The sequence below is a fragment of the Leptidea sinapis genome, chromosome 25, assembly GCF_905404315.1.
Source record: "Leptidea sinapis chromosome 25, ilLepSina1.1, whole genome shotgun sequence".
In the NCBI taxonomy this organism is placed as follows: domain Eukaryota; kingdom Metazoa; phylum Arthropoda; class Insecta; order Lepidoptera; family Pieridae; genus Leptidea; species Leptidea sinapis.
In genome coordinates this window covers 2045038-2071923 of record NC_066289.1, presented here as the reverse complement: position 1 = coordinate 2071923, position 26886 = coordinate 2045038, and the positions used below count along the sequence as shown (strand labels likewise).

General features: G+C 33.7%; 1 protein-coding gene and 1 non-coding gene across 29 annotated transcripts in view; both read right to left on the bottom strand.

Moving 5' to 3' along the window:
- The window catches only part of LOC126972211 (lysine-specific histone demethylase 1A), a 411187-nt gene that overhangs the window by 111462 nt on the left and 272839 nt on the right, over window positions 1-26886 (bottom strand). The gene's annotated exons all lie outside the window — the stretch shown is intronic.
- On the bottom strand, window positions 18541-18613 carry Trnak-cuu (transfer RNA lysine (anticodon CUU)). Its single transcript has one exon. It is a non-coding gene; the product is annotated as a tRNA-Lys (tRNA).

Below are 26886 nucleotides of genomic sequence, written 5' to 3'. Positions count from 1 at the left end.
ATTACAACAGGCCAAAGAATAAAGAATATTATAGAACAGAAGCTGCATAATTAAAGATTTAAACAAGATCTTTATTTATAATGGCGTTACTTATTAGATGGATGTCTTTTTTTGAGTGCTTATACAGAAATTTAAAAAAAAAACCTTTTTATACATTATATACAAAGTCTGCAAATATAAGGCATACTGAATAAAAAGCGGTATAAATTAGTATTTTTGTTCAATCTTGGTTTCCTCTCTAGTCTTACCTGATGGTGTTGCATTTGTCGAATTTTTCCTTCAAATCTAAAAAGTTGATGGTAAAATGTACATATAACTTTCAATTACATGGTATTTTTTAATTAAACTGAATAGTTTAATTTTAGTTTTATCTATGGCTTAAAGTCAAAAAAATCTAATGTAGGCATTTGCACGATATGTAATAAGTACAACATATCAATAAATAGCTTAGTATTAAAAACAAATAATTAAATTTGGCTTATTTTAATGGAAATACAAATCGCGAATTCACACAGACTAAGTCTCCATCAACAGTTTTAAGAGTATCCAACTCATAACTCATGAATTATTAATGAAGTATTATTATCTGTGGCGGCTTATTACAACGCATTATGAGCTCGAGCATGGAGCATACATTATCGCTGAATATTCAATATGACTTAGTGTGAGGTGAAGTGTTGCTCTAAAGATATGACAAACTATTACTTATACTAGTGGTTGCCGCGAGGTCGAAATCCGACCATAATCCCTTTTATTTTTAAGTATGAATTTTATAAGTCTTTATATTTTGTCGAAGATTATACCTATAATATATGTATATGTATGTAGAGTGTCATTCAAGCAGTAGTGTGTGATAGATTTATTTTAATAAATTTAATGTATTTATAAGGATATGGTATATGAAAATAAAAATAGCTTTATTCACTTTTCTTCATATAAAATTTACTGTGTTCAATTTCACGTTCGCGCAATTTAAAAAAAGGGTTTTTGCTTTAAAGAATAAAATACGGGCACACGTGACTTAGCCCGTGTAGATATCGTTTGCGTAATATAACAATTTTAATCTGATAGTGTTTTCGATTTCATATGCGGAACTGTTTGATCTTTTTCCAAAATAATGAATTATTCCCAAGTTTACTTAATTACTATTTACAATATGAGCTATGGCACTGGCAGTGAAAGCACCATTAAAATATATAAAGCCCTTACGGGGATTAGCCGGCATAAACGGTAAACAGTCAAACAAAAACCATTAAATGTGTATGTTGGTATTATGTAAACATTCGACTAACTTCGAAGGATGACAAAAGATGTGGTCACCCTTTAGAGGCAGTCAGTTACGGAAGAAAACCTTATCACAGTGAAAATCTTAATTCAAGATAATAGACGATATAATTTCAAGTGATTCAGCACATATTTCAGATTGGTTTGGGGAAGTGTTAATAAAAATTCTCCTGGAGCATCATCACAAACTGACCGATGCTCAGAAGCACGCCCGCATTGAATGTTGCCATGACAGTATAAATAGCTGGCATGTCTCGGCGTGTTTATTGCATCGTCACAGGTGACGAATTTTGAAGTTACCAATACGATCAAGAAACGATTTAAGTGTTTCAAAACGAAGTAAAGCTAGAATAGAATATAATCTAGACGAAGTGCAGGTAAGATTAGATACCTCTACAAAATCAACGTAGTATCAATGCCGAATAGACTACAAAATGCTTGCCACTAGTTTTCACTGCTTTGAGCAGCACACGAAAATACACAAGGCTCCGCTTTGCTGCTATACTTATACTAAAGACTTCCTAGGCATGACACCGGTAGTCTTTACAGACCTAAACCTTCCCTAAAATAAAAAAAGTGTAGGTACTGAAAGTTTGTTCAGACGTATGAATCTTTATTAAATAAATGCTGGTGGAAAGTTTTTGGAAATAATTGTTAGAAAGAATTACTTATAAAACATATTTCTGTTCTTTTTTTATTAATATCTCGTTTATGTACCGAAAAATTGGAAATAAAAATTCACTTGAAAAGATACTTCTAGATTGGTTCCACTGTACGGGCCCCAAAAAGATAAGATCTGATAATGAAATCTATGCGTAATTGAGGGAACGCCTTACAATTTATAGGTGTACCGTATTTATAGCTAGCCATATAATAACTAGGTTTAAAGCTCTTTGGATTTTTCAACAAAATTATTTTGTGAATTGGAACCTTTTCAAGAGGGGGCAAATGGGCAAGAGGCTCGTATGGTGATAGGTGATGAAGCAACCGCCCATGGAAACCTGCAACACCAGAGGTCAAGAGATTTGTTGCCGTTCTTTAAAGTGGGGAGTATCCTCTAAGCTTGAAGGTCCCTAAGTCAAATCTGTTCGGGAAACGTGCAGTCGGTATTCATTCAAGTGTGTGGTGGCTGTGCGGGGAAAGGAGTTGGTCGTAAAAAGGTCGGTTGTAGTTTGACGTAATGTCCCTTTGTGGATTTTGGCAGCTGGTCATTTGTGTAGTTAGCTCAACCTGAACAACTCATTGGAGCCCTCGCCGTGATATATGCGGTGGGAAAGTAGGAAAATATAGAGAGAACCTACATCTCTACGCAACTTTAGTGGTGGTACCGATGTCGTATCGGCCTGAAAACATCGTGCAAACAAGTTCATTCCAAAATTAGTTAATGCAATTAGAGCAAGTAATAAAGATAAATAAATACTCCACACAGATATACTGATTTTGACAAATAAAGAAAATACGCAAACACACAATGCGAAACAAAGCAACTAACATAAGATAAACAGTGAAATAACGCGGCGATCGTGACACGGCCGGCATCGGCTCAAACGGAAGTTATTATTACGAAAATATATGTAAATTGGCAGCTCACTGGAAACAACCCTTTACAGCGTCAAGTTTTTTGTTCTCCGCTCTCTCGTCATTTACATCTTATTATTGTTACGTTTTAGTGGATTACATGTCGAATTTGAATCGAAGTTTACCATCGCCCGAAGGTTGCGGGTTGAATAAGAATTGATTTCACACGACGCGGCCACGCAGGCGGAGACCACGATAAAGTAATATGATTACTATTCTCTAACCTTTTCCATGATTTTTTATCTTTTATTCATCGAAGTGCCGATGTAATATAAAACGGAAAATCCCCATTTAAGCCCGTAAGTAGGATTGGTTGTCACGGCTTTACTACATTATAATCGGCGTTAAGCGACACGGCGTCCATATACTACGTCTAAAGCGGATACAATCGTAAAGTCGACAAAAATAAATTCGTTACGAAGTAACCGGTGATTTTGTAGAGAGCGTTCACGCATTGTTAATAATAGATCTTGGGTGGTAAGTGGAAGGTGCAAATTAGTTTGCGCCATTAGTGCAACGGATAATAAAGTTATTGAAAGTGGTAATAAGATTAACGGCGCGGTGGTAGCGCGTAAATCACGATACATGACCGGACGACAGGGTGTTCATATCGCATTACATTGGATTAATTGTAGCTTACAACTATTTTCAGAAGCAGTCCGGCGGATGCGCCTGCGCAAGTGCATATGTTTATGCGTTTTTCATGTAAACGGGGTAAAATAAGTGCAGGATGATATATGACCATGACTGAAATCATGAGAGAAAGTACTAAAATTTTCAGACCTTGAAATCGATTTTAATTAGATAATATAGTTTCTTAAAACTATATTTTTTGGCATTAGGCAGAAACCAACAAGCTCATCACCATCCATATCAGAAGGACCTCCCGGAGTGCTACTGGCCTAGATGGGTCATACATTTAATTCAATATCAATGTCACACCACAATTGAAATACCGCTGAAGGTAGTTCAATTCATAGGTCAGCTGTTGTATTTAGAAGTCGAGCCCATTTCAAGTAAGAAGTCCCGCGGCATTAAATGGAAATAATTTAGAAATATTTTATTATGTATATCAGTTTATTGTAACAATTAATTTAAAATTTTAAAATTATCGCATATTGTACTATTGGGAGAGTCAAATCTGTAGAGACCAAACAGTATATAACCACGAGACTAGCCACATTTCCTCGCTTGATTGCAGCGTTGCGACTACGAGACTTCTTTTGTAAAATGGAATCAAAGATTGTCTGTTAGAGGACATTGTTAATTGGATTCAAGACTATAACATTAATTTGAAGACAGTTAACATTGATAATGTTTAATACAACATTTACAACAATAAATTATGACAATTTACACCATTTAAATAATGTAGTGTAATCACGCTATCAATGATGACATCACAGATGTGTAAACGCAATATACCTAATATTGTTAAAATGTGCTTAAAAATACAGTTTATTTTAAAGACGTTATAATACAAATACAACATCTGAGAGTCCTCTTCTCTTTAAAGGTTCAGTCATGGTAATATTTCTATATGACGAGAAGATTGATGAATGTGAATTGACTGTACTAATTGAGAGAGCGAATGTGGATGTAAGTGTTGGTTGGAGTGAACCTTCAATTCTGAGAACCGGTTAGATGAGGTGATATTTTATAAGAGGTCATATCAAGAGTACCAAAACATAAGAGAATTTGCATGAGAGAGTTGATGACAAGTGAAGGAAGTCAGGCAAGGCAAGCGATTTTACGACCATAGCAAATGAATTTCCGAAATCTGTGCCAATACGTTTTGAAGATAGGCGTGAATTTATCTTACCTTTAAACCCGTTAAGTTGTTGCTAACAGGATTCTAATTATGACAATCCGATTCTTGGTCAGTACATTTATACAGCTATATAAAGCGTCATTAAGCTCGCAGTGTGCTTCAACTTATATTTAAAATTTAAAACAGTAAATGTCAGCCTTAAACTTAATACCAGTTTAGTTAAAATCAACTTAACGAATCAACTCGCGCTTGTCTCGACATTACCAAAATTAATTTCTCGCATAAAATCACTGTAATAATCTGCCTTTTTGAGGGAAAATATAATTAAAGCCACACCGATGATCATATTTCAGAGTATGAAAAAGAAAATTTATCTAAATAGTACAGTTGAATTTTGTTGTATGGATAATTACGGTAAATAGATTGAAAGGGGGTTATTTAAAACATTATATACTGTATATTAGCTTTGTATGTATGTATCACTACGTATCATAATACAAAGTCCACTGGCACTTCTGTCTGTCTGTGTCCGTTCACAATATACTAAAACACTACTGAATGGTTTTTAATAAAAAACAGAGTGATTGGTGGTAAAGATTTAAACAGTAAAAAAGTTAAAATTAAAATCCGCAGTTCACATGTGACGCGGAGATACATGTGTGAGCATCAGAGGCGGATAGGAGTGAATGCGCTATCTGATAACAATTTAGGTATTTTCCTTAATAAACCTCGACGGTACATTTATAAAAGAACTACGCAAAGTCTGCTATAAGGTTGGAAACACTTTTGTTGCAAGGAATAATAGGCTCGAGCATTACTACATTCAAATGATCCTCAAGCTTAATAGGCCTCAATACTTTACAAATAAATCAATCTCGCCTCTCTCCCAGAGGGGCAAAGGTTACGGATCAATTGCCACTCGCCTGACATATTTCCCCGGTTTCATGCATTCGAATCAATCCTTTTATGTATAGCCGAGTGGTTAGCGATCCTACCTACTAAGCAAGAGGTCCCGGGTTCGAATCCCGGTAGGTGCAAGCATTTATATGATGAATATGGATGTTTGTTTCCGAGTCATGGATGTTTAAATGTATTTATGTATGTTTATACGTATTTATGCATGTTTAAGTAAGTATATTGTTTTAAATATATCGTTGTCTTGCAACCCATAACACAGGCTATATATGCTTTAATTTGTGGCAAGATAATTTGTGTAAAAAGTGTCAATATTATGTAAGAAGTTACATTACAGTCTTGGTAATCTTGACGGGATCACGTTTCATATTTATTTTATGAGAAAAACAAAAATTCTGAGCGGCACTACAGTTGCGCACGTCTCCTTAAGACATAAAAATTTTAAGTGTCATTTGACCAATAATTTCACTAGCTACGGAGCCCTTCCGACCGAAATACAGTAATGTTTTCACATTACTGCTTTACGGCAGAAATAGGTGCCCCGGCCGGTGTGGTACCCATAAACTAGCCGGCATCCTGTGCAAAAGAGCCTCCCACTGATACGACTAGTTCGAACATTGAACTAATAACCTTATTTCTTCCATCTGCATGACTAAATCACCGCTATCCTTTTGATTCATAAAATAGCGATCAAATCAACAGTATCACAAACAAATGAAATTCAAGACAGTCCGGTGAATCTACACGAGCACAGGTGATGCGCAACCTACATGAGATAGAAACAAATTAGGTTTCCATTTTCGTTTCCACCTAGAAGCGGTTTATATGTAAGTCCTGCTTTTTACAACACGGGTTTATTCATAAAACCTGTCGAATGTTAACAATATATTTATGGATTCTCTAGTTTTTATTGACCTGTCGATGTTAAATATGATTGCTTCGTGATTTTAATTTATCGTGTGATTAGTGAAACATAAAATTGTAATAAAATCCCAACGAGATGGATATTATGTTTTGATTACAGATGATCTTAATAATATGGGAAGCGATATTTTATTTGTTGTGAATCAAGTTAATGTGCCTTCCAGCTGATGTTGCTTATTATTTGAATTGATACTAAAATAAATCTAATGAATAAGTTAAAAAGAAATACTTTACTAGAATATTACTTATATATGAATTGATGAGTGTTTTCAGTTTGGAAATTAATGCAAATTTTAATTGTTTTTTTTATGGAAGTAAGTGAGCGAAGTCAAAAGAAAACAAAAGTATCACCCCCATTATATCACTCTGCGCCCGTTACTGTAAGACTTAAAATAAAACGTTATATATGTTGATCAAAAGTCCCCTAATCACCTGACCTCACGTTTGTTTTGTCATTATATAAATTCTGCCCGCTTAATCAAAATTAGTAGATATGATCTTGTTCAGAAGGTATTAGGAGTCGTGAGATGATAATATTCTATTTCCTTAATTTTTATTTTAAAAGGCATAAAAGGCATTTATTTTCTCAAAAATTAATTCCTTTAGAATTCTTTTTGATGTCATTACTAATATACTATATACTATTACCGCTTCGGAAACAAATGGCGCTCTGAGAGAGAAGTGGCGCAAGAAACTCATTTTCTCAACTTTATGACATTAAGGGACGAGACAAGCAGGACGTTCAACTGATGGTGATTGATACGCTCTGCCTATATCAATGCAGTGCCACTCGGGATTCTTGAAAAACCCAAAAACTCTGAGCGGCACTACAAATTCCGTTCGTCAACTTGAGCCATAAGATGTCAAGTCTTATTTGCCCAGTAATTTCACTAGCTACGGCGCCCTTCAGACCGTAACACAATAAATCTTCACGGCAGAAATAAATATATTGACATCATCAAGTAAAGATGTGTTTTCTTAAGAAATTTAAGTTTATCAAAATAGAACCAACATGAGACAAAAACAAAAGCCTGCTTCGCAAATATGGTAAGCGTTGACAGTTAAATGAGCATGAGAATGTCATGTTGTTTGTAAAAGATGTCACATGGAATTTTGCTACAAAAACTATAGACACTGACATATTTAAGATGTATAAAGCTAACTATAGTGAGCTGTATCTCACATAATATTTTTCTTTTTTATTTTTCTCCTTAAATTAGATCAATTATATACAAATAATTAATTATTTCGATAAAATGGCTTGTTACGTTTTTTAATCAAGCCACAAAAATTTCAAAATTTATCATGAATACATAACGTTATTAAATACAGAATAACCTAGGTTTATTATTATTTATTTATAGATTTTGGAGCATCATAATCACTAATAAGGTAACATTGTTTATTTAAAAATAAGGTTGAAATTTTAATTACACAAAATGAATTTGAAAACGACCTCTCGCTTTCCGTGCGAGCGCTTTTCCACTGAGCCAACCGTTCGAGTGACATGTTGTTCAAAAATTTTGATATGTCTTGGTCAAGTCTCATGAAGAATTTAATATATGTAATTTATACCAGAAGTGAGGGTTATCACTTTAAAAAAATAACAAATTGTTGAAATATTAATCTAGATTTTAGAAGAAAACACGCGCCATAAAGCTGCGTGTAGAAATATTAAGTTAACAGGTGAGTGCAAGTACGATTGTAGATATCAAACATCAGTGGATGAGCTTGATTTATGGGCGCCAACAACATTAAATTATATCTGTACCGAACATGGCCATATATTACTATTCGCATTGTAAATCTGCCGCGTGTATGGCCGGTCAAATCATGTTGGCAAACTATATCATTCATTGACATCCTCCGCGGTGTCCGACGAACGTGCTATATGGGCCATGCTCGTAACTACTATTGTGCATAAATCTCTGATTCGAGGCTATTTTTCAGACGACCGCAAATATTTTGATTCATTTGTTTAATTGTCATGACTGAGAGTTTTTGTTTTAAGAGTTAACTTTTAACAATTTGCAGAATGGCGGTTAACTATCATATAATGGCGTTAACTATCATAAGAAAATTTCCTGTGAGAATGCAGCACATAATTGTTGCATCTGTTAATACAAACTTTTAAAGCCTCGATCAAAATCTGTATCGCCATACGATTTATTCGCCACTTCAGAAATTATATTTTAAATATTATAAACTTTATCTAACAGTTATTGTCAGTCAAGTAATAAAGTTTTTTTTTTTTAAAAAAACCTACACGCCCAATTGTCGACATAACTATGTTTAACGTAAATGCGTTGATAAATGGCGATTTGCGAGAAAAGAAACGGCGCAAGAAACTCCCCAAGTATTTATTTGCGCTCTATTTGAAATAGTACCATAAATATAATGTTTTATTTATTTGATAAAGATATAAAATACCTATAACAAGAGCCGAAACACGAATAAAATAACTTTTCTCGAACGAAAAAACTCACAAACCTCAGCGCTAATGTTATGAACGATTTACTACTCTACAATATAATCCTATTAATATTATAAATGTGAAAGTTTGTATGTCTGAATGTATGTTTGAACTTCTTAAACGCAAAAACTACTGATTGGATTTTGATGAAACTTTACAATAATATATTATTTATTATTTATAAAACTATCGCGTGAATTATACTTTATATGGCAAAACAACGTTTGCCGGGTCAGCTAGTATTAAAATAAAATGCTTTTAAATAATTCACTTATGCTATCAGAAATTTAAAATATGTTATATGGCGCTTAAGTAGATTCGATAAGGTAATGCGGTAGTGGGAGGCTCCTCCCAGGTAACGTCGCCTATTTCTGCCGTGAAGCAGTAACTTTTAAGCATTACTGTTATTCGGTCTAAAGGGCGCCGTAGCTAGTGAAATTACAGGGCAAATGAGACTTGAAATCTTATGTCTTAAGGTGACAACCGCAGTTGTAGTGCCGCTCAGAATTTTAGGGTTTTTCAATAATCTAGAGCGGCACTGCATTGTAATAGGCAGGGCGTATCAATTACCATCAGCTGAACGTCTTTCTCGTTTCGTCCCTTATTTTCATATAAAAAAAAACGTTACACCTACACCAATATGTGCGCTTAATTTCAATCAGTCAAGATCTGCGCCGGAGCCCATACCTGTAATGAGGCTACAAATCGGTGAACCGTTAAAAATAAATTATAAATAACGAGCGGGCAATAAACGAGCTGTTCGCAGGTCAACGTTGCAGGCAGATAAATCACAGTCGCAGGACCGCGAGGCCCGACGCCTGCGCGAGAGACTCTCGGCTCACTGACACCGCCTGATGGACAATCTAGATTTTTTTATTGCACACTCACGTGAAATATGCAAACGATAAACGTTTCAAACGCAAATTGTTCGTTGTAACGTGAACTCTGGCCGGGCAAATAATAAGTTACGGCTTTTGTCGAACGATGAGCACGGGGCACACTAACGCGTTGATATTTCTTATTTGATGTGTCTACAACATGTCTGTGGTGTAAATATATAACTATTTAAGGCGCGGACTGACTAGGATTGTAAACGCTACAACCAAAGCTGCAATATTTGTGTTGATCATGTGGCTAAGCTGCAAATAGGCATTTAATTTACTGGTTTTCTATTGTTTATTCAAAATTTACATAATATATTGAATTATTGTTCGGTTAAAGTTTTAGAAAAGGACAAATTCTATTAAATTCTTTAAAAAAAAGAATTTTGTTATCACTGAAAATTCAAAGATTTTTGACTCCAAAGCTTATTTTTAGGTAGTAACTTACAAATTTTCTATTGGATATTTCAAATTATATATAAATATTCTTTTCGGTTCAAAATTTTCTTTAGTTCCTTTATGCACTGTATTTTTTGCTTCGGAATATTTTCATTGCGTTATGTTGTAATCGAATCTCTAAAAAACCAAGTTTTGTGGATATTCAGGTATGACCGCGCCATAAACCGACAGTGCGTACAAATATATAAGGGGTATGACCATTATAACTGCGTACCCCTCTGTGACACGAATGTGAGTCAAATTCAAATATTTTTTGATTGATTGAAGGACAGAAAGTCTCATTCGGAAAAGAAATGCCTCAGACTTATCATCGGGACTTTTTTTTGTATACTCGTATATACCAATTGCTGTTCAAATTTCATGCATGTTTCATAAAACAACGTGATATTGGGTAATCATGGTGTGGTTCAATATTAAAATGACTGTTACCTTTACCACACAACAAATGTTTCCGCTTAGTATTAAATTCCATTTACTTTTTTATGTCTACTGTATACAGTTTTCATAACTGGGTGGACTTATTGTTGAATCAGATCTTATTCTGTTTGCTGTCAAGCTACGACTTTCGTTGGCTCTCATTTTTAAACATTTTTTGAGCGACAGTGTTTGAAAGATCACAAATAGTTGACTTATACGAAACGTAAGCAGGTATAGTAAATTTCACCATCAATATTCATGTGTAAGTAAGTAGAATTCATTGTGGAGGTAGGATTTTTAAGTCAATCAATTCAACTTTAATTAAGTTATACTTTCTCGGTTATTCACACGACGAGGTTCAACGAATTCCGACACTTTATCTTGACGCCACAAAAAAATCTTATCGGAGGATTAATCCGCTCACACACCTGTCTTATACACAAACTTAATTGTTTACATCTCCACAGAGCTCTTATTGCAAACAGGATAAGCAAATCACGGGGCCAAACAAGATGGAAAAAGGTGTTAAGTGCCACGTCGAGGGCTTTTCAACACCTACCAATTACCACCTCTCTGATATCTACATTTTAACATTCGAACGAATAAACGGGAACTTCCGATTATGTGTTATTATTCCGATATACAGCAATACCTTATTATACTCATTTGTACTTAATTGTAAAGTAACTGTTAAAAACATGAATTTTATATGACATGACCTTTCTGCGATCGACTAGGTCGGCGTAAAATACAGTTTTATTAATCTCTCTCAATTTTTTGATTTGAAATGAAAATTTTAAATGTAGATACATTATAATATACGTAATGTAGCAGATAGACCGAGTAACTTTTACATTTATCGGAAGATTTAATCATATTTATTACATAAAGTTATAACCTCACTCTGAATTTCTCGAAGTGCTTCAATAATTATGTCCGACGAAACAACAATCCACCGTATTCATCAAATAGATTGCATAAAATTAAAATAAACTAGCTAACTCAAACCACATTTTGCCGCGTTTCAAACAGATGTCAAATGAGTAAAATAATCAAAACATCTTTCAATGAAACCTCCCCCTTTGTGATACGGGCGCTATGTGAATGATAGGAAAACAATCTTAAGCATACGAAAACAGGCACGTATTCAAATGTAAAATTGTATTAAAAATATAAACCAACTAAATTAAAATTGTGCTACGTATTGATAGGATTGAATTCGGTGCCAAGCCTAATGTAGGTACCTACACTCGCCACGCGTGACAATGAGCGGAATAGCTTAGTCTAGAACAAAACAAACCCAAGCGAAAAGACACGCGCGGCCAGACGTACTTAATAATTACAGTAAGTAAGCTGTTTATGTTAAGTTTTATTTTGATAAGGGCTCGGCACTGACTTAAAACCTATTAATAGGTAGCACATACAAATTTAAATAGTATTTTATAATATTAAAAGAAGTTATTTTATACATTTTAGTTTTTGAAGTCGGTTTTTTAAGCGTAGTTTTTTTTATTTTGAGTATAAAATAGAGTTTGGAAAACTAAAAATAAAATTGTACTTATCAACAGATTGTAAATACGAGTCTTTATAAATATACCTCGAACAGTGTGTATAAAATATCAAATCAATCCGAAGCATAGTATTATTTTAACTAGTGGTTGCAGTGCAAAAAGCGTTGCATTTTAATTTGTTTAAATCGTGTCCACGTATACAGTCGCAACCAGTTTCACTACTAGAGTTACGCTACATTTATGGTATGGAATAATAACCCTGACACGATGTATTCGCGATCAAGTTATAGAGCCGGCGGTCAGTCAGGTGCTAATTTATTATTGTAATTGGCGGTTATGGTTCACTGTTACTTAAATTATTAACAGCTTGGCTATATAATGAGGTTTTCTGCACCAAAGAGTCTTCACTCTTATTGGCCATATGTAGTAATAATAAAAATAATAATGACACACTTTTACACAAATTATCTTGCCCCAAACTAGGTCTAGCCTGTACTATGGGTGCAAGACAACGATATATTTAATACAATATACTTACTTAAACTAACATAAATATGATATAATATAATGTTATATACATAAGAATGTGACTGTTCACTGTTGTGTGTCTCACTCAATAGATTTACATAAAAAGTGCGGCAGACGCACCTTATCTAATGAATTTTGCTCGACTTACGTCGACGCGATTATATAGATATTTATAGTACTAGGATTTGGAGGTATTTATTGAAGTAGGTGTTACTTTGCGGAAATCCATAATTATCCAAATGTTTTGAGTTTTCTTTAGTGTTAATTCCGCCAATCCGCCGCCGTCTTTAAGCAATTCGACATGTGTTTCTCTCATGCCAGAGATTGGCGAGTCAACATATTCTGAGGATGCCATGCCTGAGGAAGACAAATATTGGCGGAATGAATACTAAATAAAACTCAAAACATTTGGATAATTTTGGAGGTATTTCATATCACTTCAAAAGACACAGAACTAGGACCCCTAGATGGATCTCTAAAGATGGAATATAATGCTAAAATAGAGGACCGTAATGACCACTATTAATTAACTTGCTACTATTAATCATATTCAGCTTAATGTTCGTACAATAAACTCCACCGTTCAGCCGATAGAGCCTGACCAAAATTATGACGTAACGTTCAAAGGTTCCCCGCTTCACACCTTCCTCTACAATACATCATATTTATTAAAAATTTATCGCCATCAATGTTCATTAAACATTTTTATAAGATTAACAACGTACTATGATTAATGTCAACTCATTATCGAGCCGCTGAGTTCCCAGGAGAAATAGAAATCATAGCCATTGGATGGGATAAAGCTGAGTGTAATCGATGTGCGCTCGTTAGTTGAGAATACTTTTCAGTTAAGTGACTATTTTTTCAAATAAGTATAAAATATAAATTTTATAAAAATAATTTATGTAGCGTGTGTTGTAAAAAAAAGCGTGCTCGCGATAAATAGATCGCCAAATGAGCCTGGCTTACATTGTGGACAAATTGGAAAAAAAAAATTGTGAAGTTTGCTGATTTACTAAGAAAATTCCACCCACCCACACATTTATATACAATATTAATCAGACTACATATTTCAAATGACTTAAAACTTTTGGAATTATTTTTAAAATATTCTTTTCACTCTTACTCCATCATCACAATAATATATCTCTAGCTTAGTCGTGGAAATTTTAGAATCAACCTTCATAAAGTCCCCATATTTATTAATTCCTCAAAATAAAAGATACATACAGGAAATCCCTTTATATAGATACGAGTACTTGTAAATGCAGCGGCTGCGGATAATAAAGACATGAACAAGATATTATACAAACAAACATATTTAAAGCGGGTTACTATAATATAAACTCATTGTTAATTTAAAACAATACTAAGATGACCCTCGTATAGAAACAAAAACAAAATACTTAAATAGTTACGATATTGTTATTAAAAACATTATTAATCTATATAAAGAAAATATTAAAGCACATAATCTCATTTTTGAAAACTCAGGATAAAACGAAGTAGTATAAGACTAAAACGCAGTCCGTATTATATGAACATATCGTCGAAAGGTACAACAGTTTGAGAAAATAATGGTAATTGCCAAGTGTAAGTTGGCGAAGATCTTCAAGACAGGCAAGCCAATTAAATACCAATTGGCTGGCGGTTGTAAATAAATTTATTTCACACTCTTCACTTTATCCTGTATCTTGAATTGTTCTCTTAACAATACCATACGTCACCAACGATACTAGCTCTCCGGCGGATCATGAGAGAATTATATAATTATTAGTGTGTGTAAAATGGGATTCGATCTTTGCATTTCGTTCAAGTTTTAATAACGGTCAAATGAAATGAAATGTGGTGGATAAGGACAAAATGCACCTGTTAATACATTATCTCGTTTCAATATCAATAAGTGTATAGATATTTTTCTAATAGTCTTTGTTGTTTTCGACGCCTAGTTTTAGACACTCTGCGCCAGTTAGAGACTAAGCCCATCTTTACGTACTTCATATTTAAGTATGTATGATCAGTTTTGGCTTATTGTATGTTATAATATTTAGGATATAATTTTAGTTCGTGTGTTATAAATTTATGTATATTTTTTTTATTATTATTAGGTAACACGTTTACATGTATTATGCCTAAGTCGGATAGAAACATAAAATTATCTATTGTATTATATTACTTTACATTTATTTTAGTTAAATATCACGACATGATTACTGTTTCCATTTAATTAACGTATAATATGTTAACCATGGTTTAATTTAACTGGCGTTGTTTTGTAATGATTAATACATGAATGTTGTTTGAGAACCAACAAATAAATAAATGACATGACATACTATAAATTTTGTCGTCCGTTTTTTGTTCTTAATGAAAAGAAATAATCGAGATATGCACTAACACCTGAATGTTTACAGTTATATGTCAATCGTAACTACGTAAGTAATATTAAGTAAGGACCGTTAACTACTTATAGATTTTCGATAATTTCAGAAAATTTAAGGAAAGCAAATATAGAAAACAAGGCTTTACTATAAAAAGTAAATACCCGTCTAACCGGTTTGTGTGCGGAAATCTTTTTCTAAACTTTTAGTTATTCAAATATATGTCCAACTGTGTTAGTAGGTACAGTAAATATGGCCTAAATCAACAGCCCCAGGGATACTAGAGAATTGGCAAGACAATCCTGATGATGTACCACGCGTAAAGACGTATATATATGTAAATTTATCCACATTGAAATTGGAAATTGTATTTTCTGAAGAGGATACAATAAATAACCGAAAGGTCGCGTTAACGAGGCGGGCCCGACGCGAGACGCTCGAAACAATAAAGTAAATACGAGTACTGACGGGGAAAGAATGTATCAAATAAGCAATTGGAATAAAATTCAAAGCTATTCACATACGTGTACGAAAACCAGATAGACTTTTTGAATATCTATAAAGGAACTTGCTAAGCGTCTGCAAATACATGGACGGCGGATTAGTAAAACATTCCGATCCAATTCAAGAGCAAATACAACTGAATATTAACATTGTAAAAGTTAACATTATTTATTTTTGCGTCGTTTCGTTGACTTTACAGTATAACTGAGACCTGACTTTTATGTTGACTAAAAGGAAAGCGTCCACAAGAGACGGGTCGGTTCGGGCGTCAAAGACAAAAATTATGCCGTCAGTCGTAGCTGTTGTTAAATATAAAATAATAATAATTAAAATTACATTCATACTGCCTTTCATTTCACTCGTAATATTATTCTGACTATACGATACTTTGCCAGTAATATATAATTCGCAATATGGGAGAATATTTTCTAAAGACTACCTCAATGCTAGTCCGGCTGCAATCTTGTATTTAATCATATCAAGACTTCGTACATGTCCCACTCATGACATTTATAGTAGTTTATCTTATATTGTATTGTATATTATTATGTATGTCGTAACAAACCTATCTTGGATGACACCGACTCCCAAAAATAACAATAATTAGATTAATTAATTAGATTGTATAAAAATACGCAATTATTTTTATACTTTTTAGTGCACATTATATCTATTGTTTTGGAATAGTGTTTATGAAGGCGGTTGTTTTTTTGTTAAATTTTTTTTTGCATAAAGTGTTTCACCGTTTTCTATTTTATACTGCCGTACAAATGTTTTATGTAGGTACATTTTAAAGCCATATAAATATCATAATAAATGGGAAATCATCCAGTGCACAAAGTAAGTTCCTGGTAACAAGATGATTTGCCCCATATCATACGAAAGAATCCCTTATAAAAATTACCGCTTCTTAATAGGTACCTTCGAATTTTGCCAAGATTTCAGATTATTTATCAGCTTGGTTTAATCTTTCGCTTGCGTTTACTCATTTACTCCGTACATACTGGTTTTGTTAAATAACTTTTCTTCATAACGAGCTTTTGGCTTTTAACATTACGTTGATTTTAAAGAAACGATAATTTTAAAGAGGAAATTTTATCAACATCCAAAACGAAATGATCTGCAAAGCGAAATAATAAAAACAAAAGTCAGCGTATTAAGATTTAATTCATCCACACTTTGGACATTCTTATCTCAGCTTATGCTGCTTAAATAATATTTTCATGCAGCGCTGGTTTACAGCCATTCCCATGTCCCTAAGGTATTAAGTGGGATACATAGTAAAGAGAAGGCATACATTACATACAAAACACACTTTACAATACCTACACAGAACCAGTGGGAGGCTCCTTTGCCCAAGAAGCCGACTAGATGATGGATACCACATCGGCGCCTAATTCTGCCGTTTGTAAACATTACCGTGTTTCGGTCTGAAGGGCGCCGTAGCTAGTGAAATTACTGGACAAATGAGCCTATACATCTTATGTCTCAAGGTGACGAGCGTAATTGTAGTGCCACTCAGAATTTTTGGGTTTTACAAGAATCCTGAGCGGAACTGCATTGTAAAGAGTAGGGCGATCAATTACAATCAGCTGAACGTACAGCTCGTCTCACCCCATATTTTCATAAAAAAAAAACAGAAATAAATATGTTACTTATAAAAAATAAGTTGACAATTGAAATTTGCAAAACGTAAGATTGCAAATTACAGCTGAATACAGCTAAAGATCATCAGAGAAATTAAAATGTTACACTCCAAAATGTTTATTATAAAGATTTTTCAAGAACAAATAGGTTAAAAAATATTTCACACAAAATAGCAATCCTAAAAGTCATAAAACTTAACACTAATACGATACGGCGCCGTTTCCGTGCGATTAAAATTTCGTGTAGGCCGGTCGCAAGCGACAAAGATAACATATTTGAATAAATATCTCTAGCAGTTCTCAATTACAAGTGGCGCGATTGAATCAGGTTTTCATTCGGTGCCTTATTAATCGGCAGATTACGACGGAGCTTTATGATTTGAAGTTGGGGAATAAATAATAAACTATGAATCGCAAATCACTATCGTCCCGCATATCTAATTGCAATAACATGACCGCAGCTGTATACAGAATGCACATATAAATATATTTCAATGCAATTGATTCAACGTCCAATAATAATAAGAATAATATTTACACACTTTTACACAAATTGTCTTGCCCCAATTTAGGCATAGCCTGTGCTATGGGTTCCAAGACAACAATATATTTTATACAATATACTTACTTAAACGTACATAAATACATAGAAACATTCGTGCTCGGAAACAAACATCCATATTCATCATATAAATGTTTGCACCTACCGGGATTCGAACCCGGGACATCTAGTTTAGTAGGTAATTTATATTGATAATTCTATGATAAATTATTTAGTAACACGATCACGGTGATATGAATATAATTGTTTTTTCATGTCAAAAGTTATTTATTCTTTATAATATGTAGTCAACTTTCATTCAAGTAAAACTAATGTCCATTATTATGCTTCGAACGTTACAATTTTTTAATAAAATTTTCGTTGAACAGAGATTTCAAAGAAACGTTAGAATGTTGCCAATACACACTCTTATAGCCAAGAATGCTTCATAAGTAGGTCTTGGTTCCAAACAAGATCTCAAGGAAAAACTTTAAATCTCACTTTTAAAGTGCTTGTAACACCCAACATTGAGGGTTTTATACTCGTGGGAATATGAAGTGTTCTTCAACGGGTGTGTTTATTTCATCGAAATGGACCGGTGAACAACATGTTGAGTATTTCTTCTATTACGTCTGTGTTCAACAGATAAATCATTTTTTTTTCATTAAACAACAATAAAAATTATAATATAATAATATGTTATTTAAATACAAATAAAAAAATAGGCCGCCCAACGTGGGGCTCGAACCCACGACCCTGAGATTAAGAGTCTCATGCTCTACCGACTGAGCTAGCCGGGCTGTTGACAGTATCTTGAAAATAGATAACGTATTGTGTGTTAACGTTTCTATTTTAAAAGCTCTTGATTATCATTTTCACTTTTCAAAGATATTTTATGCACATTGAGATTATTTTGTTTAAATAACAACATAATTATATTAAATGACTTAATTTCGTTTAAGTGCTGCAAATTGCGACAACCCAAACCTGTTCCCAAATTAAATGACATTCTTATCATCTGGTTCAAGTTAAGATACATAGTTTAGTATATGTATCTGATATGACATATTACCTGTTAACGACGTAAGGTCGATGTCAGAATAGTCACGACAACTTCTTTTTTCATGCGAAATATTATCTTATACATAAAATTCTCGTGTCACAATGTTAGTTACCTTACTCCTCCGAAACGGCTTTACTGATTTTTACCAAATTTTATATGCATATTCAGTAGGTCTGACAATCGGTTGCTATCTATTTTTCATACCCCTAAGTGATAAGGGTTGTTCACCCTTAACATATTTTTTTTTAATTTTTGGACAAAATTTTTTCTTAACTTCAAATTTTCAACCCTCTACGATCAACCCCTATTTTTGTATCGCGATTTTTATATTATACTGTTCCATCCACAGATCCGCAAGATGGCAATCGAATATAATAACTAATGTAGTACGATAAATTTTATGTACGATATAAGTATTTGGTATATCTGAGAATCGGTCGTCATCAATTTTTTATACCCCAAAATTTTTAATTATTGATTTTTTTATTACTTTAGATGGCAATACAACGTTTGCTGGGTCAGTTAGTGTACTATATAATAATGTTACTCAAGCAATATATTTTAAATTAAGAATTACTATTGAATGAGAGTGAATGTGCGGCAGCAATCTAATTATTCTGTAGGTTTTTAATAGAAAGATTTTTTTTATTCGTTTCATATAAACATGTGATATTTCCAACCAAATTAATAAAATTGGGCGTGTAACAAGAACGTGTCGGGCCGCACTTTGTGTAGCTTTAAGTAGTTACATTTAACTATTATTTAAATTTTTTTCTAACTTGCTCTCTTGTACGACCTACAACGCTAAAGTTCCCTTCAACTTGGTAACTACCACTGCTGTTAATATGTTAACTATTCTAAAAATCAATCATTTAGTTAGCAGGAGGGGAGGAGCCTTTGTAGCTATAAAAATTAGCTTTACTTTACACCAACGATTATGGTACATCAAAATAAAGTTCGCAAAGATCCGTAATATGTTAGAAAGACCTAATGAACGATACCTTTTTTAACGAATACGAGACCAAACAAGCAATTATAATTTATTAGCGTTTGCAGCTTTTTAGACGAGAGCAAAAGTTGTTCCAATATTTTATGTAGAGAATAAGACATTATGAAATTAACACTATCCTAGATTGATTCGCAACTCTCAGATTGAGATAATTTCTAAATGACCAATGCGTTTTTTTATTTATTTATTACACTTTTTTGACACCACATTAACAAAATATAACTAAACTACTAACATACATAATTACACCATAAGATGCAATAGGCGGCCTTATCACTATATAGTCATCTCTTCCAGGCAACCATTTGTAATACAATAAAAGAGAGAGACAGTACATGAAAAGGGTAAGAAAAGTGTCAAAAATAAACACACACATAATATATACTATACTAAAATATAGATAAATATATAAGAAAGTAAAATAATACGTAAGTAAAAAGTAGAAACAATAATTAACATTTCTGAATTGTTGAATTATGTTGACGGATACAATACATACAGATAGATACTATCAAATAGAGGACGGATAATGCGTTAATATACTTGGTTAAAAAAAATTATAAACTCCATAGAAAATTAAAGGTAAAACCTCAAACTTCTTACTAGTGGCAACGTGTTAGATTATGCCGATGTCTTATTTGAATACGGTGTGAACCAGTCCTTCCTATAAGACTATTTAAGTTGACAACTTAAGCCTCTCACTTTAAATGGACCGTGCAATAAAATCACTTGTTGCTCGTGTCTTGTAGTAGAGACGACAAGGGTAATTTATCGCTCGGTATTCTTTAGTATTGGTACAAAATGGCCCTCGATATATTTATGTTATTGATTATCAAATAGCACTTTCGAAGAAAAGCCTTTATTTTATAGGTACAGTTTGTAACTTTTCAATTGTTATAAAATAGCATGTGTATACAATATTACAGCACTATAGAACGACACCTAATGCTTTAAAATATTTTACCGGGGGGAGGTTTTGCACAGGATGCCGGGTAGATTACCACATCGGCGCCTTTGCATTTCTGTCGTGAAGCAGTAATGTGTAAGCATTACTGTTTCGGTCTGAAGGGCGCCGTAACTAGTGAAATTACTGGGCAAATGCAACTTAACATCTTATGTCTCAAGGTGACGAGCGTAATTGTAGTGCCGCTCAGAAATTTTCGGTTTTTCAAGAATCCTGAGCGGCTCTGCATTGTTATGGGCAGGGCGTATCTATTAACATCAGCTCAAAGTTCTGCTCGTGTCGTCCCTTATTTTCATAGAGAGAAATCTTATAAAACTAATCTTGTTAGGTAAGGTAGTTAGGTTTTAGTATATCTTAATAGAATAAGGTGGTACTGCCCGGTGACAATCATCTACACATACATTTATAATTATCCAAATTATTTCAGTTTTCTTTAGTGTTAATGCCGCCAATATTTGTCTATACAGAATTCGACACGTGTTTGGCCTCTACACGAGGCATCCTCAGGACGTGTTGACTTGGCAAAATCTGGCACGAGACTGAATCAAATGATTAAGAAACCGCTCTTTTATACCCTCGTCCCATGAAACGACGCGCTGTGATTGGTCGGCTGTTGTGACGTATTACTCCCGGAAGAGATACGTAACAATGGTGAAGGGACCAAATTTGTTTGTTCATTCAACAATGTAAACATGTTATTTTTGATTTATTATTTCTAATTGCTCTAACACGTTCAATCGAAATCCTTTTTCACATGTATGTAAAATATTAAAATTATTATTGTTTCCGAGTGAGTGACCTGTATCAATTAAATGTTTCGCGAAGTGTGATTTTTCGGGATGATTATTCCTATATGCGGCAATATGTTACTTTAATCTAATTTCGAAATTAGACAACACGTCCTGAGGATACCACATGTACAGGCGAAACACGTGTCGAATTCTTTAAAGACAAATATTGGCGGCATTAACACTAAAGAAAACTCAAATAATTTGGATAATTATGGATTTCCGCAAAGTAACGCCTACGTCACTATATTTTTTTACATTTATAATTAAAATATTTTAGGTTTCAAGTTGATGGGCAGTTTCCTCAATCGGTACGTTCAGTCTCGCGGTGACATCAGATATTAGAATATGGTCTGAGATTTATTTGCGGCTGACCATTATGTATTACAATGTAAATTTCGCTTTACTATTCCTATAAGAACGTAACCAGTTGTAATAATTTAATTTTATCGTTTCGATACAGAGAGACAGATTGCAAAACAATATCAATCAAGTCTTTAAAATAAAGAGTCACAATTATTATAACCAAGCAATCGACGGAGTGAGAAATTTCGGACGTGACACAAATACGAAAAAAAATTCAATCAGCACTTAAACATCTCGCTATCAGATCGGCAAGTCTGAAACATTCCTTAATATATAAGTCGTTCCGTTTATGGTCGAGCGATTCATCAAGACGCGTGTAAGTTTAACATCGTTTAGACGGTTATCTGAGATTGAGACAATGGTTATCGGATGATATTATCTAATATCTTTGAATGGAGACGGGGCACAGTGCACGAGAAGCGTGTACTACTGAATTGCCGACTAAAGTTTTGACAACAACAACATGACTAATAAGTTATTTGTTCCTACTAGACCTCTACTATATACCAATGGACTGGCGGCTGTCAAAGTGCTTTTGTGCCTGTTTGATATTCGCCATTTTGGCGCTGTTGGCCATGTAGCGAGAGACTGCGGTACTAAAATTAGTGATGACAACCTCAGCAAACATCGAAAGATGGTGGGAAACTATTCCCAAAAATAAATGTGTACTTTATTACGTTGATTCTTGAGGTATAAATCAAACGGAAAACTAACAAAATTAATTCAAAATGCAAAAATAGTTCAGAGCACTGTACGTTCCTTCGAATCCATTTGTATTGTACGTCCAAATTATTTCTCTGGACGCTCGCGAGCGGCGCTTAAAAAAGCCAGAAAATTTTTTGATGTCAAAGATATGGAACAGCTTGTCCAGTAGTATTTATATAGGTCAGTGAGTCTTATATCGTAAATTTACCAAACAGTAGGTTTCGGTAATGAGTTCACTATAATATTTTTCAGATTTTCTGCAGATTACTGCAGGCTCCAATACGAACAATGTTTATTGAAGTGAAAGCTTCTTGAGGCGCGTTGAGCACTTTACAATTTACATTTTGTGGGTACAGAATGAGATGAGCTATCACTAACAGCTATGTAACGCTAGTTTGAGTAAAGTTGGCTGCAGTCGACTATAGGAGCACATATAGTAAATATTATAAATTAATTTCGTTCAAACAAAAAATAAACGTGTTTCGTATTAATAACCTCGGCTTCATGAAGATTCGTTTTATTTTTGTAACTCTGTCGCAATGTTACAGATAAATTATACAAATGATATTAATAAAGAATAAGACAAGAAACTACAATCGGCTTTATATATATTTCCAAAAGAAATAATATGATGTTACAATATGTATTTGTAAAATTACACAATATGTTGAAGTCCAATAAATAAATGGATTAATATACCTACACATATCGCTCGTGTACCAACCTCGGAAAATTAGATTGCATTAGAATAAGACAATAATATAGAATTTTATTTGAACTCAAGAATTATAATAACACACATTCAAATTAAGTACATGCTCTTTTATACATAAAAAAAAAGAAACTTATAATTGTAACTCATGACAGACCCCCATGGTCGTGCTAAACTTTAAATATTGTATTTCAATTTACACGCATTTTAACTATCTAAAATTGCATTATACAGATAATACTATTTCAAAACAACGACAACACAGCCTCGATGACGTATTAAGTGACCAAATCAGCTTTAATATAGTTTAAGCGGATAATGAAATAACTGTTGATACTTGATGTATTCGGTCGTATCACACAGGGATCAATCACATCACGATAACCCAGCGATAACAGGTTATAACTCTGACTATTGACACAAAACAAGAGGCAGCTAAATTACTTTAGAATTAAAGACGAAATAACTGTTATAACGTATATATATATATATAATTTACATAAGTGTATGTATAAGTGTGTGTATTCCCAAAAGATTCCTTTGAAAATAAAAACAATTATTATTATTTGGTAAAGTAAACAGTTTAAGTTGGGTAAGTCTTAGGAATCACGCTACAAAATTAAAGATTAAGATTATTTCTAAAACATCTTAGTAAAATTTATGTATAACAGTGTCTCGGTAACAATTAAGCTTTCCACGGATACGACAGCTTTAAGGATTATGTATTTATGAATTTGCTTATCTCCCACTCATAGAGTTAATAATAGTCGCTTGGCACGAAGGCGCTCAGCAAAAAGTGAGTGGATATAATATAAAAGACACGCAAGATCGGACGGGGTAAGTTATGGCTCGATTCCACGTTGGCCATCGATTGCAAACGTTATCTCAATAAAGAGCCAACGGACTGCGTTCATTAACACTCTGACACGGTACAGTCATAAATTGTGGAACCCCACCGCGACCCGCACCTTCTACCCTTCTCTGTAAGCCTGGTACCTGGCCCGCATTTAACTTGCCATTTCCATTGTTTTTTGGTACACCCTAGACCGTAACAGACAGATCTCTGATAAGAACGCAGGTGTCACCCTCACACTTTCCAACTTAATTAAAAACATTAACAATACTAAAAAAACATAGCCCCCTTGGATATTACAATTTGCGAGAATGATACAGCACAAAAAAAACTGTAATTTATAAAGTTGTGTGCATATTGCGTAGGAGTGCAACGAAACACACATAAAGGGCCACCAGAGAATTATTATTAATATTATAATCATGACAGAGGATTGAGTATGGAGATAAGAAAGTTTGGAACATACAAATAAACTTTACAGCAGCGATAAAACCCATTCATTCATCAATAGTCAGGCGACGTGAACATTTGTCTCTAACAGGTAAAACCATAAAAATGAATGTGTGTAATTGGAAGCGACGAAATCTACAGCAATAAATGTCTACAATAAGCGCCAAGTACGTAATATATAGTATCCAAAACTTACAAACATGGGAAGTCATTAAAGCAACCGGCATGGCACTTAGGGAAACTCCTATATAGCCGTCTGGCCAAGCATAAAGATCAATATCTCGATGGCCGGCTGCCAAATCTTTTTAATATCGTCCCAGACGATGCCGAGGAGTTGGTTAACGACGATAACAACATATTAACTATTCCGCATGTACGCGATCCGTCAATAGTATCGCTATTCGCTACCCATGAGCCGCTAGTTAAATCTCATTGTCGAGCACAATTGAAAATAATGAAATATAATGTGAATTCACTGGCAGTACATTCCAGTAAGCTCATAAATTCTAGGCCTATGTATGAGTTCGTAGAGTCCTCGCGGTCGCGAACAACTTTTAATGAGCAGAGCTTTAGTTCGCTTTCAAAGAGCGTCCGACAATTGTAGTGTGAATTAAGTAGGAGGCCAGACAATTATTGCTTCAGCCCGCACTAAAACTAAATAATAACAGAACGGAAAAATATAAGAATAATAGTACGTAATAATTGTTTTATAAAAATCATAATACAATACAACTGTTAAAGGTATCTCATAAAGTTTACGAGTTCTCGTAAACACGAAAGTTTTACTATAACAAACTCTAATGTCACTTTACAAATTTGTAGGTTTAATAAACCGAGATCACGTTTTTAAGGTCGACACAATATAACCGTATTAAAATTAATACGACAGACTGTAGCAAAACCTAGTCAGAGAATAATAAACAGCACAACTTAATTAACACTCTGCTAAAAGTTGTAATTTTATATTAGACACGTTGTAAAAGCAAATTCAAGGCATTCACAGCGTGAACGCGCTAAATTAAATGCCACAATAAAAAGCGCGTTTATGAAGGCGTTAAGTTTCACACCCTGTCACTCCCGTCTCGGTGATGAAACGAACACCTATTATCATAAAGCAAACAATGAGGTACAAAAATAAACAAATATAGGCCTTAATGATTTGGTAGTTCTCGGATTGAATGCTAACTAAGGCAAGGGATGGTAATAAAATAGGTTTTATTGAGATGCTATTCAGACCTCAAGAATTATGAATCGCCGAACGCATAGCAATTAGGCGTGAATTTAATGGTTTGAACGACCTCCCATACTTATGGTAATTACTAATAAAAATAACAATTTTTTGTCGGCCAACGCAAGAGCTTGAACTTTACTTGATGGCAGTGATAGATTATTTGGAATAGGTGAATAAAATATACTGATTTCTTTGGATTACATTTAATCAAGGTGCACATGAAACAGTCTTATTACACAAGAACGACAATCACCTTATCGCAGAGAATAGCAAGCACACCGAGTATAGACAAGTTTAATATGTCAACCAGAGACACAAGGGTAGCTAGACTTATTTTCTAACAAATGTTAACACACTTAACAGGCAGGTGATAGCTCTTGTCTATTGCAAAAAGTACAAACTCCAAATGGCTTAACTGATTTTATAACTTTTATTTAGTTTGCTTCAATACAGGGGAAAAAATAGAGAAAGCCCAAAAAATCAGATGAAAATAAAAAATGAAAAATATATACATAGGAATTTAGTATTAAAATATTATTACACAATTACAATTCGATTGATATATTGTGAAAAATAATTAAAATAAAATCGACAGTCAAGTCGTTTAGGTATTCAAAGCCGTGAAATTCATAATTTTGGTATGGTTGCTTGATGGAAACACTTAGTTTATTATATGATGTTAAAATTCCATTACTAATCCGGTAACTGTTCAAAGTATATATTATATACATAATAAGATACACAATAGCTTTAACGGAAAATGTATGCACTTTTATAATAAAGTCCCGGCCAGTCCAGGCATTATCTATAAATAAATTTAAATGTTTCATTAAAAAATGGCTCTGTCATAAATCCTACTATACAGCTAAATATCTCAGTGATTGGACAGCCTGGGACTAGATTATGATTATTTTATAGCAATAGTACAATAT